This window comes from Panicum virgatum, chromosome 7K, assembly GCF_016808335.1.
Source record: "Panicum virgatum strain AP13 chromosome 7K, P.virgatum_v5, whole genome shotgun sequence".
Classification (NCBI taxonomy): Eukaryota; Viridiplantae; Streptophyta; class Magnoliopsida; order Poales; family Poaceae; genus Panicum; species Panicum virgatum.
The window spans coordinates 48,147,076-48,160,315 of record NC_053142.1 but is presented as its reverse complement, the minus strand read 5'-3'; positions in this window follow the sequence as shown (position 1 = coordinate 48,160,315).

The following is a 13,240-nucleotide window of genomic DNA, read 5'->3' as shown; positions in this document are numbered from 1 at the left end:
AGAGCATCCCTATTTATAGGACTCCATGGCTCATGTGGTTTTGCCATGTGTCCATCTTCTATACATTTTATTTACAAAATATATAGTTTTAGAATTTTCTCATCCTTATCCAACCGTACTAAATATCTAACTCCATCATCTCATTATTATGTAGGCACGAGATTCCCTTAAACAATCCACAATAAAAATCAGTGCTCAGAATTCTTCGTATGCATAAGCAAACAAGGGAGCGCAACACTAACCAAGTAACTTTCAATGACAGTCTTATACTCTAGCTTTCCAACTGCTAGCTTCTGATCAGGTTTGATACGATCCTTAATCATAAATGCAAGATCTTCGTCAACACCAGTATCTGGATTAAGGGCGCTAGCCTTGTCCTTGAAAGCTTTAAAGCCCTCTAGTCAAGCAGGCCGCTGAAGAAATAAACAATATGTCAAGAAGAAAGACACAATTAGTCAAACATCATGCCATGGATTAAATCATGACTGCAAGGGGTAATTCAGTAGTAATATATGCCTAGGATGTAAAGATATATAGAATGTTCAAGTCCTCAATAGTTGTGGCGCTGTTCAGAATAAGTTTGTGTGGTAAGCTAATGCAAAGTATTTCAGAATAAGTAAAGATTAACATTTAGCAATACCCCGTAGATTGCCTAACAGGATCATGCTGCATGCTTTCCGTAGAAATGGAGTCGATCTGTAAAAAATCTAATAGCTAAAACCAAATGCATTTGTTTAGTTGTTATTTGTCCATGCATCGGAAAGAATAGATGCAAGTGGCAAGCACAAATGATACAAGATCGCTGCTGATTTTAAATTGGAGACAAGCAACATAATTTTTTGAGGAATGATGAGTACCTTCTCCTAGCTATGATGAGTGAATTGTCAACCGTGCGGTGTGATCATGTGCTTGGTTTTTGGTTGCAGGTACACGGGCGTCGAGTGTCGACGGAGAGCTGCCGCGGAGGTGCCGTGGCCGATGGACCGTGCGGTGAACGATGGTGAAGGGCAGCCGGGACCGGAGCTCGGGCCGGGCAGCAGCTATGGCGTCCACTCATAGATCGAGGGCGCAAGCACCGATGGATGGCGGGTTTCTTGGTTTGCGCCACAAAACCAACCTGGCGGACGGCAGTTGAAGACACCAAGTCGTGGAGGCACGGGCGTCGGTCTCGGGACTGGCGGAGGAACGGGCGTCGACGGCGTCTAGAGCCTCGCTGCGGGCGAGGAGGTGACGGGCGTCGGGAGGCGTCTAGGGCTGTCAGAAGGCCGAGGCGGGAACGGCGTCGAGGGTCACGGCGTCGAGGCGGGAATCTTCCCGCGCGTGGAGTTTTGGCGGGTTTCTCAAAACCGGCCAACTACCCGGGTTTCGCAGACCCTCCAAAACCGCGAACCGGATCTTCATCGACTTGGCGGCATCGCGGAGAAGACTTCGTTTCGAAGAAAGAACCTCGGCCGTCGGATGAGATCATGTAAATATTTCCGGTTTAGCCCCTACGGGCGTTTTAGTCTCTAGTTTGAGTCTAGGGGTATTTTGGACCCCTGCATGGGCACCATAAATACCCCCTCACCCCTCTCCTCTCTCCCCTGCGCCATCCACAAACAGAACATAGGCAGTACCCTCATCCTGGCGCCCCCCTCTCTCTCGGTCTCCCTCTCTTTCTCCTCCCTCTCCTCTCTAGGATTAGAGGTATGGATTCTTGAGACACTTGTACTGAGATTGTGTGGGAAAGGAGGCCCTTCCCTCCTTGTGCCCCCCGGGGTTTTGAATTCATTACAAATTCGTTCATCTTGTGTTTTGTTTGGTTGAAATTTGATTTTCCTTCGTCGATTCTTGAACACTAGAAGATGGGATGTTTCTTGATAATCACGTGACTCTTTGAAGTGATTCTAATCCATCTAGCCTAGTGCTAAACCCCCCGGAATCATGAGTCCACTCGAATCGAAGTTTTTGCATTCTTGAGAAAACCCCGCTCTTGCTCCGATTTCCTTCGATTCCTCTTAATCCGTGAGGACTCTCGTTGAATTCTTCTGGGGATGTGTTCTTGAAGTCATCATCTTCATCTCCCCAAAATTTGAGCTCGTTTGGACTTGATTTGATCGTCCAATCGTCAAGTTTTTCAAAGATCGCGGGCTGGAAAAACCCTGTTCTGCTCGGGCAGGATTTTTCGTTATCGCCGGTTGAACCAACGCTTGCACTCTTTTGCGTCGGATTAACCGGTGAGTGGTTCTTTCACGTGTTAGGGTTTTTAGGGTTTTCTGTGGTTGCATCGGTGCATAAAACTCTGCATGCATTGGATCAACCGGTGTTACTACTGGATTTGCTGTTTTGCTCGTTCAACCGGCGTATAGATTTTCCTAGACATCGGTTAAACCGGTGCTCAGGTTGTTTCGTTTTGCTGCTCCTCTGGACAACTGCACCGGTGCTTTGGTGTTAATTGCGTCGGTTTAACCGGTGCTTGGAATCTCATTTTGGTGCCTCTCTGGACAACTGCACCGACGCTTGTGTTGATTTTGTCGGATCATCCGGTGCAGTATCGTCGGTTGAACCGCCGCTGTCTAAGCTACTGCATCGGTTCAACCGGTGCTTGCTCTTTACTGCTGCCAGCTTTGTCTCACCGGTTTAACCGACGCTCTCAAGGATATATACGTTGGATCAACCGGTGAGGTATACCGTGCTGGTTCCTGCGCTGTTTCTTCGTGTTTGCTTCCGCACTCGCTCTTGTTTGTTCCTATGGGTGTTTTGTTTTGGTGTAGCTCTTCCATAGCTACTCCATACTTCACCTAAGATTCCAGGGTTGGGTGAGGTCTTTGGGACTAATCCGAAGCTAGTTTGCAAGAATTTTTTATTGGCTCCCATTCACCCCCCCCCTCTGATCGTCTTTTCGGTATCTCAATTGGTATCAGAGTTTGGTTAAGGTTTTCATTACCCTAACCAGTAGGAAAACCACTTGGCGACCATGACGAGTCTTGGTAATATCCCTGTGTTTACCGGCGAGCAGTATGCCTACTGGAAGGTTCACATGCGGGCCTTCTTGCAAAGCATGAGAGCCAAGGTTTGGGATATAACTAAGAACCAGGCTTACGAGGTGCTTGCCGTTCGAACCACTCCTCTTCAAGTGTCCGAGCACGAGGCTAACGCCATGGCTGTCAATGCCTTGTTCACTGGCATTTCTCGTGCGGAGTTCTCACGCGTCCAGGGTTTTCAGGAAGCCCACAAAGTTTGGACGTGTCTTGAGAACTACCACGAGGGCACACCTCTGGTTAAGGCTAGGCTTTTCGAGACTCACCGGCGTGAATATGAGAACTTCACACAGGGGCCAGGTGAGAGCATTGGCGACATGTTCAGTCTATTTCAATCGATTGTGAACAAAGTCAATGCGAACAGATCTGCTGATGCCCTTGACTACACAGAGCATGAGAATGCTCTCAAGTTGCTCTACGCACTTGACCGCTCTGTGTGGGATCTCAAGGTGAACATGATCATCAAGTCTGCAGGTTATGAGACTCTGACCGTGAATGAGCTCTTCAGCAAGCTCAAGGCCACCGAGGTGGATAACCAGACACGAGCCAAGCTCAATGGTGCCCCTCCTTCCAAGAGCATCGCTCTTGTGATTGGCCCAGGTGGATCGAGCTCTAACGCTAACTCTGCTCTTGGCTTTTCTCTTGCCTCTCTGCCTTCTGTTATAGATGAGCAGTTGGAGACGCTGGGCGACGATGACTTGTGCCTCCTCATCAACAAGTTCCAGCGTGTCTACCACATCAGGAAGAGGAGGAAGAACCCCGGGTGCTACCACTGCGGATATCCGAACCACTTCATCGCCGACTGCCCCAAGAAGTCCGGCGGTGGCCAGAACAGCAACCTCGACTACTACCGCCACCGTGATCGCGACGAGGGAGGCTCCAACAAGGAGCGTCGGCGCCACAAGCACTGCAGTCGTGACCGGGGAGGGCGCTTCGACAAGGAGTCGCTCAAGAAGCATTTCCAGTACAAGGCCAAGAAGCGGGAGAAGGCTTTCTTGGCACAGCTCAGCGACCTCGACAAGAGCTCCGACACCGACAGCTCTTCTTCACCAACCTCCGACGACGATGACAAGAAGAAGAAGAAGCGGGAGAAGGATGCCACCAGCTTCATTGGCCTGTGCTTGGCGGCCGGTCGGCGCAAGGGTTTCGGCACCATGGCGGGTGAGGCAAATGGTGCTCGTGCGTCTCCAGGTGGACATGCTACACTGGCGCACAATGAATCTTCTCCTAGATCCGAGAGTGATTCAGAGGTAAACTCCACCATCGACCTACTTGATACTGATGTTAGGGAGTTGTACGCCGCTCTCGACAATCAGAAAAGGCTGCTTAAGGAAGCATCTAGAGAGCATAAGAAGCTTAGGGCTGAGCTGCCTTGTGCTAGAGAGAAATCTGGTGAGGATGAGTGCGCTGGCTGCATATCTCACATGAATGATCTTGTTGCTCTCCGTGCCAAGCATGATGAGAACATTGCAAACTTAGATGTTGCTAAGACTTCGCTTGCTGACGTGTCTCATGAGCTAGCCAAGGCCAAGCATGAGCTTGAACTGGTCAAGGACGCTCCCATTGTTAGTGATGTGCTTGAATGTGACGAGTGTCCCATCTTTAAGTCTGATCTAGCTTCTTTGCAGTCTAAGTTTGCTACTGTTGTGTGTGAGCTAGAGGAGCTTAGATCTAGGCCTGTTCTGCTTGGTGCTTGTAAGCTTTGTCCCACGCTTAGGTCGGAGCTAGATGAGAAGAACGCCTTGATTAAGTCTTTGGGGGAAGACTAAGGTCGTGGAGTCTAGCCCACCTATTGATTGTCATGTTTGCCCTGGTTTGATCTCTGATTTGGATAATCTTGCAGTAGAGAAAGCCAACTTGGAGAATGAGAACACATATCTTAGGGCAATTCTTAGTTGGGTTTCTAGTAGTGAGACGCAGTTAGGCATGATGATCAAGCAGTTTAAGCGTGGTGATGGATTTGGGGTCGGTTACACCTACACGAAGTCAGACTTTGACAAGTTGTATGGTCAGATCAGCAAGGCTGCTGGAGTTCCTATTGCTCTAAACTCTGCTAGTACGAGCACACAGCCTTCGCTTGTTGACCCCGTGGATGGTGTGCTTAAAGAACCATCAAAAGCACCTCCACAGAAGCAGGTTTGGATTCCAAAGCCCAATGAGCTGAGGAATCCCCTCGATACGCTCCCTGCTGCCGCAGCCCAGGTTGCCCAGAAGAAGGGGGCTGCTCCTCCCCGTCCAAAGGCGGGGCCTCCGCCTCCCAAGAGAGAGGTGAGGTACCACTGCGAGTACTGTGACAGAGAAGGTCGCCTGGAGGAGTTTTGCTTCAGGAGGAAGCGGGCTGTGAGGCGTGAGTAGGAGAGACGTAACTCGGACATGTACTCTGATCGGGTGCATGGTCCTCCTCGGTGTGGTGGTAGGCAAGATGCTAGGACGCGCCGTGTAGGTGGAGGACAGGGAAACGCTGATGGTTACCGTGCTCCAGCGGGTGGTCGCTTTGCCGGTCGTGCTCCTGGCCGTCCTCAGTACGGCTATGGACCACGAGACCGAGGCTTTGGAGGAGGTTACGATGCACCACGCTTTCCTCGCGGTGGTGGTAATCAACCTCGCGATAGACGGGACAGGGGATACGTTTTGCCTGAGTTTACTAACCCTTCTGTAGAGCAAATGGTTCGACACTGGTTTGCTTGACACTTTACTAACCCTAGTGTTGAGACATTTGCTCACCCTTTGTCTCACTACTGATGTGCAGGTTGGAGGCTTGGAGAACAGGTGGATCATGGACTCCGGTTGTTCGCGCCATATGATCGGGAATGACAAATGGTTCTCCAGCCTCACCCCGATGCGCTTAAAAGAGTACATTGTGTTCGGGGACAATGGAAGAGGAAAGGTACGTGGAATTGGATTTGTTCGTGTTTCTGATCGCTTTACCCTGAGAGAAGTTGCTTTGGTCTCAAACCTTGGGTTCAATTTGCTCTCTGTTTCGCAACTTCTTGATCAGGGGTTTGAAGTTCGCTTCAAGGAGGGTGGTTCACGCGTTTTAGATTCCAGAGGAGATTTGGTTTGCCAGATTTTACCTCGCGATCAGGTTTTCTTGGTTGACTTCTCTGGAACCTCTCTTGGTCCTCCTTGTTGCTTGTTGGCTGGTCCTTCTTCTGATCTATGGATGTGGTATAGGAGACTCGGACATTTGAGCTTTGACTTGTTGTCGAGACTTAGCTCTCTTGGCATAATCCGAGGATTGCCCAAATTGAAGTTTGAGAAGGATCTTGTTTGCCATCCGTGTCGCCACGGGAAGATGGTTGCCGCCTTCCATCCGCCTGTTAATCAAGTGATGACCACTCACCCTGGAGAATTGTTGCATATGGACACTGTTGGTCCTTCTCGGGTGATGTCGATTGGTGGGAAGTGGTACGTTCTTGTGATCGTGGACGACTTTTCTCGCTATTCTTGGGTCTTTTTCATGAGAACCAAGAATGAGGCTTTCGAGTTTGTTCGAGACTTGATCTTGAGGTTGAAAAACGAGCTACCTCAGGCCATAGAGCAATTCGCAGTGACAATGGCACAGAATTCAAAAATGCTCGTTTTGACACCTTTTGCAGTGATCAAGGTCTTGAACACCAGTATTCTTCCCCCTACACTCCACAGCAGAATGGAGTTGTAGAACAGAAGAATCGGACGCTGGTTGAGATGGCGAGTACGATGCTTGTTAACACCGCTTGTTATGTGTCCAATCGTATTTTCTTGCGTGCTTTCATGCACAAGACTTCTTATGAGTTGTGATTTGGACGTCAGCCCGTGTTGACCATCTTAGAGTTTTCGGTTGCTAGTGTTTTGTACTGAAGGAAGGAAATCTTGATAAGTTTGAGTCTCGATCGTCTGACGACATTTTTATCGGTTATGCTTCTCACTCTAGAGCTTACCGTGTGCTGATTATTGATACTAACATCGTCAGAGAGACTTGTGAAGTCACCTTCGACGAGACTGCACCGTGCAATTCTTCTATCTTTGAGGTTGCAGGAGATGATGAACTCGGCACCCCCATCTTTGAAGATGACGAGGAAGAAGCTGCGGAGGGTGATGCTGAGGCTACCACGCGTGTTGTGGACCCAGCCGCCTCCGCCACGAGCTCGGACGATGATGACGGCCCCGACCCGACTACATCTACTTCCCGGGGGCCGATCGAGTAGGTGACTCAACCTTCACCAGCTGCATCTGAGGAGACACTAGCTTTGGTTGAGGAGGAGGCGACTTCGACAAGGGAAGCACCGCGACACATTCAGCGTCGTCATCCACCTCAACAGATGCTAGGTGACCTCAATGAGCGAGTCACACGGTCCAAGGTAACAAGTATCGCTGGCTTTGCTCATTCATCATTTGTTGCCTCTTTTAAGCCCAAAGATGTTGGACACGCACTTTCTAAGTCCAATTGGGTCAATGTCATGCATGAGGAACTTGAAAATTTTGAAAGGAATCAGGTTTGGGTTTTGGTTGAGCCTCCGCCTGCTTGTAACCCCATTGGAACCAAATGGGTTTTCAAAAACAAGCAAGGTGAAGATGGGTTGGTAGTGCGGAACAAGGCTCGTCTTGTTGCCCAGGGGTTTTGCCAAAAAGAGGGTATTGATTATGAGAAAACTTTTGCCCCGGTAGAACGCTTAGAGGCGATTCGAATCTTTCTTGCATTTGCTGCTTCCAAGGATTTTAAAGTTTCCAAATGAATGTGAAATCTGCCTTCTTGAATGGTTTTATTGAAGAGGAAGTTTATGTGAAACAACCCCCTGGTTTTGAAAATGCCAAGTTTCCAAACCGAGTTTACAAACTTTCAGAAAGCTCTTTATGGTTTGAAACAGGCGCCTAGAGCTTGGTACGATAGGCTTAAAAACTTCTTGCTTGCTCAAGGATTTAAAATGGGATGTGTTGATAAAACCTTATTCCTCATGCGCTCTAGCTCTGACTTTTTGTTGGTTCAGATTTACGTGGATGATATCAGTTGTTGTGGTTCTTCTCACGCTCTTGTGTCCAAGTTTTCTGAGCAGATGTCCAGGGAGTTCGAGATGAGCATGATGGGTGAGCTGCAGTTTTTACTCGGGCTGCAGATCAAGCAAACTTCCTAGGGCACGTTCGTCCATCAAGCCAAGTACACAAGTGACTTACTGCGGAAGTTTGATATGAGTGACTTGTCTCCTCAGCCGACTCCGATCAGCACATCGACGGGGCTTGATGAGGACTTGGACGGTGAAGCGGTGGATCAGAAGGAGTACAGGAGCATGATTGGCTCCCTCCTGTACCTGACGGCGACCCGTCCGGACATTCAGTTCGGGGTCTGCCTCTGTGCGAGGTATCAGGCTTCTCCGCGCACCTCCCACAGACAGGTGGTGAAATGCATCTTCAGGTATCTGAAATTCACCCCTGAGTTTGGTCTCTGGTACTCTGCGGATTCTTCTCTGGTTTTGGTGGTTTTTCTGATGCCGATTTCGGTGGGTGTCGGTTGGATCGCAAGTCGACATCCGGCACTTGTCAATTTCTCGGTACATCTCTGGTGTCTTGGTCCTCTCGCAAGCAGGCTAGCGTAGCGCTTTCCTCCACAGAAGCTGAGTATGTTGCTGCAGCTAGCTTTTGCTCCCAGATCCTTTGGATGAAACAGACTTTGCAGGATTATGGACTGAGTTATGGTAGGGTTCCCATCTTCGTAGACAACATGTCCGCCATTAGCATTGCAAAGAACTCTGTCCTACACTCCAGAACCAAACACATAGATATCTGATTCCACTTCATGCGAGACAACCATGAGAGAGGCCACATAGACATGATACATGTACCTTCAGAGAGGCAAACCGCAGATATCCTCACCAAACCACTTGAGCAGGATACCTTTGCTCGCTTGCGAGGGGAGCTTGGGGTTTGTTACCCCTTTTAGTTGCTAGCTTTTCTTTGGTTAGCTTTGTAGGTTTTATTTGCTCTTCTCTTCGTTTTCTAGTTTGGTAGTTGGTTTGTGCATATGCATTGTACATTTCTGCATTTTGCATTGCTCACTTGCACTAGCATTCTTGTATACATTGCTATGATCTCCTGGTGCTTGCTAGTGTGAGTTTATAAACGTGATCATGTTCAGCTTGCTCTTCTGTGTATAATACATCTTCTGAGTATAGCTGCTTTTGCTTTGAAAATCTGAAAACATGGTCACCCTGTCTTGGCTACTAGCATGTTAGGGTGTGTTGATATGCTTTGCTATCTTATTCATGCTAGTGTAGCTTCTTGATACTTAACTTGTTGCAATTCATCCTGGTTCAGCAATTCATTTTTGACATGATCTAAAAATTGATAAAATTTCTTGAATTGTGCTTGAAATGGAATGGAAAGATCCAGGTGGGATTGTTTGTCGCACTGATCGAGCTTTCGGGACGGCTCACTTTGCACTTGTGAGAACCCGGGCAAGGCTGTGCATGACTGAAACGAGTGTCTTAAGCTTCTGACTGCTTTTGGCATAGGCTTGGCCTCGTTGCTAAGTAAAGCATAACAAGCTTTCAACCCCTGGTATTAATAATTTGATCGCATAATGGATGTTTGCAACATGTCTTGGCTGTTTTTGGTTCACCTGTATGAGTTTGATTAGCACTGATTTCCATTCCCTACTTGTTAGTGCTAGTTCATGGGTGATGCTTTTATTTCTCCTAAACTGAACTTGCTTAGCTCTAGATTGATTTGATATACCCTGTTGAGCTAGATGTAGGTCTTGTTTATGGATGCACACATGCTTGTGACTAGATGTTGCTCATATCCTTGTATCCCTGAATGCTTTCACTTACACCTCCTGCATTGCATTCATTGCATAGCATATTTTCAGGGGGAGTCTCAGCTTCAGGGGGAGGCTTAGGTCTATTTAGCCTTGATGTGTGCATTTGCCAACAAGGGGGAGAAGTCTAGTGATCGAACAAGGGGGAGATTTGTTTGATTTTTGATAGAACAAAATCTTGTTATGCACAGGGCTTTGAGAATACATACATATGGTGAGAGTTGCACGTGTGAGGGGGAAATGCATTTCAGGTAGAGTTTCTGCTTTGTTTTGGCTCTTGGTTTCCTCGTCATTTCTGCATGACTGTGTCGAGCCCTGCCTCTGTCTTTGGGGAGTCATATTTGTGTTTGATCGATTGCCCTTGTCTTAGGGGATCGATCTTTGCTTGGTGAAGTGACTTGTTCTTGCTTTCTTCGAGCTTTCTGTCACTTGCTCAAACTCTCTCTTTCTTCTTTGTTCTTCTCTGTTTTGTTTCTCTCTTGGTTCGATTGTGGTGTGTTGACAATGCACTCATCAAGGGGGAGATTGAGGAATGATGAGTACCTTCTCCTAGTTATGATGAGTGAATTGTCAACCGTGCGGTGTGATCGTGTGCTTGGTTTTTGGTTGCAGGTACACGGGCATCGAGTGTCAACGGAGAGCTGACGCGGAGGTGCTGTGGCCGATGGACCGTGCGGTGGACGACGGTGAAGGGCAGCCGGGACCGGAGCTCGGGCCGGGCGGCAGCTGTGGCGTCCACTCCTGGATCGAGGGCGCAAGCGCCGACGGATGGCGAGTTTCTTGGTTTGCGCCACAAAACCAAGCTGGCGGACGGCGGTTGAAGACGCCAAGTCATGGAGGCACGGGCGTCGGTCTCGGGACAGGCGGAGGAACGAGCGTCGACAGCGTCTAGAGCCTCGCTGCGATCGAGGAGGTGACGAGCGTCAGGCGGCGTCTAGGGCCGTCAGAAGGCCGAGGCGGGAACTGCGTCTAGGGCCATGGCGTGGAGGCGGGAATCTTCCCGCGCGTGGAGTTTTAGCGGTTTTCTCAAAACCGGCCTCCTACCCGGGTTTCGCGGACCCTCCAAAACCGCGAACCGGATCTTCATCGACTTGGAGGCATCGCGGAGAAGACTTCGTTTCGAAGAAAGAACCTCGGCCGTCGGATGAGATCATGTAAATATTTCCGGTTTAGCCCCTACGGGTGTTTTAGTCTCTTGTTTGAGTCTTGGGGTATTTTGGACCCCTGTGTGGGCACCATAAATACCCCCTCGCCCCTCTCCTCTCTCCCCTGCGCCAGCCACAAACAGAACACAGGCAGCACCCTCATCCTGGCGCCCCCTCTCTCTCTCGGTCCCTCTCTTTCTCCTCCCTCTCCTCTCTAGGATTAGAGGTATGGATTCTTGAGACACTTGTACTGAGATTGTGTGGGAAAGGAGGCCATTCCCTCCTTGTGCCCTCCGGGTTTTGAATTCATTTCAAATTCGTTCATCTTGTGTTTCGTTTGGTTGAAATTCGATTTTCCTTCGTCGATTCTTGAACACTAGATGATGGGCTGTTTCTTGATGATCATGTGACTCTTTGAAGTGATTCTAATCCATCTAGCCTAGTGCTAAACCCCCCGGAATCACGAGTCCACTCGACTCGTTGAAATCTTTTGGGGATGTGTTCTTGAAGTCATCATCTTCATCTCCCCAAAATTTGAGCTCCTTTGGACTTGATTTGATCGTACAATCGTCAAGTTTTTCAAAGATCGCGAGCTGGAAAAACCCTGTTCTGCTCGGGCAGGATTTTTCGTTATCGCCGGTTGAACTGACGCTTGCACTCTTTTGCGTCGGATCAACCGGTGAGTGGTTCTTTCACGTGTTAGGGTTTTTAGGGTTTTCTGTGGTTGCACCGGTGCATCAGACTCTACATGCATCGGATCAACCGGTGTTACTACTGGATTTGCTGTTTTGCTCATTCAACCAGCGTATAGATTTTCCTAGACATCGGTTAAACCGGTGCTCAGGTTGTTTCGTTTTGCTGCTCCTCTGGACAACTGCACCGGTGCTTTGGTGTTGATTGCGTCGGTTTAATCGGTGCTTGGAATCTCATTTTGGTGCCTCTCTGGACAACTGCACCGACGCTTGTGTTGATTTTGTCAGATCATCCGGTGCAGTATCGTCGGTTGAACCGACGCTGTCTAAGCCACTGCATCGGTTCAACCGGTGCTTGCTCTTTACTGCTGCCGACTCTGTCTCACCGGTTTAACCGACGCTCTCAAGGATATATACGTCGGATCAACCGGTGAGGTATACCGTGCTGGTTCCTGCGCTGTTTCTTCGTGTTTGCTTCCGCACTTGCTCTTGTTTGTTCCTTGGGGTGATTTGTGTTGGTGTAGCTCTTCCATAACTACTCCATACTTCACCTAGGATTCCAGGGTTGGGTGAGATCTTTGGGACTAATCCGAAGCTAGTTTGCAAGAATTTTTGATTGGCTCCCATTCACCCTCCCTCTGTTCGCATTTTCGGTCCCTCATTTTTTTCTAGCAAAAAAGAAGAAGAGAGGGGCTATCATGTTGTACCATACCATAAAGTTCATGACAGACTCTCCCCAGATATTCTGCACGGCATGGAGAATGTGGTAAAATTAGGTCAGTTGATAAAGATAGCAAACAAACGTAAAACAAAGCATTGGAATAACCAAATTACCTTGATGGCGTCTGGCTTAAAGAGTTTGAGTCCATCATAGCCGAAAAGAGCAAAGCATGACGGCAACTGGGTGAAAGTAGTTCCAGTGCGGGGAACTCGAATCTAACCCCTGCATCAAACACCAGTCCTATATGGAAGAAGATCCGGAAGTTACACTGTCCTCCAAGAGTGAGACACTTTCTCTAGCACTTCGCACATAAGAGTTTACTTGTTCGGAGAAACATATGTAGGTGAGGCATGGATATCGATACAAGGTGTCCAGTTTGCTGGGGGTTGGATGAAGATGGTCGCCACTGTTTTCTCAAGTGCAAATTTGTTAAACAATGCTGGAGAGCTTTGAACTTAGAAGATGCAAGGCAAGTTCTGGGACTGGGAGGACCATCTTCTGCAAAACAGGTTACTGAACATGTCCTATCAATGCCGGAGGAGAAGAAATTACTGATTATTATTGGCCTACTGTGGGCGTGGTGGGATGCCCGGAACAAAGCTAATGCCCGCAATCAGAGGAGGTCGACTGAAGAGGTCATCTTCAAAGCACGCTCAATATTACTTCATGAGAAAGAGGCAAGTGCTGATGAATTCCAGCCAAGAGCAAGCAATCGTACTCAGAGATGGGTTCCGCCGCCGCTGGAATGTTGGAAAATTAACGTGGATGCTGCTTTCTGCAAGGAAACTTCGGGTGGTGCTTGGGGCTTTGTTGTCCGTGATAGTGATGCAACGGCAGTACTGGCAGGGGCTGGGCGCTTGGCGATGGTCAGT